A 256-nucleotide genomic window follows, 5' to 3' on the forward strand; every position below is an offset into this window, starting at 1 on the left:
ATCAACATTCGACCACTGATGTTAAATGTCCCAGACAACATCTGTGGTCTCATTTAGCCGCTTGTTAGCTATTGCCTTTTGAAGTTCAAGTAAAAGCTTCAAGAATAACAAATAGTGTATTTATTGAGGCATTTAATGTTGTAGAACAGGGGTGCCCACACTTTTTCAGCTTGGGAGCTACTTTTAAAATGACCAAGCCCAAATGATCTACCTACAGGGCCGCGGGGGGGCAATCTACGTATTGGGCACCCCTGTT

The 256-nt window shown here is 43.0% G+C and overlaps 1 protein-coding gene across 1 annotated transcript in view; it reads left to right on the forward strand.

Annotated features, from left to right (window-relative positions):
• Positions 1 to 256, forward strand: part of kcnh6b (potassium voltage-gated channel, subfamily H (eag-related), member 6b) — a 9,503-nt gene that overhangs the window by 2,011 nt on the left and 7,236 nt on the right. The gene's annotated exons all lie outside the window — the stretch shown is intronic.

This window comes from Notothenia coriiceps, unplaced genomic scaffold (genome assembly GCF_000735185.1).
Source record: "Notothenia coriiceps isolate Sejong01 unplaced genomic scaffold, NC01 NC01_scaffold00011594, whole genome shotgun sequence".
NCBI classification, from domain to species: Eukaryota; Metazoa; Chordata; class Actinopteri; order Perciformes; family Nototheniidae; genus Notothenia; species Notothenia coriiceps.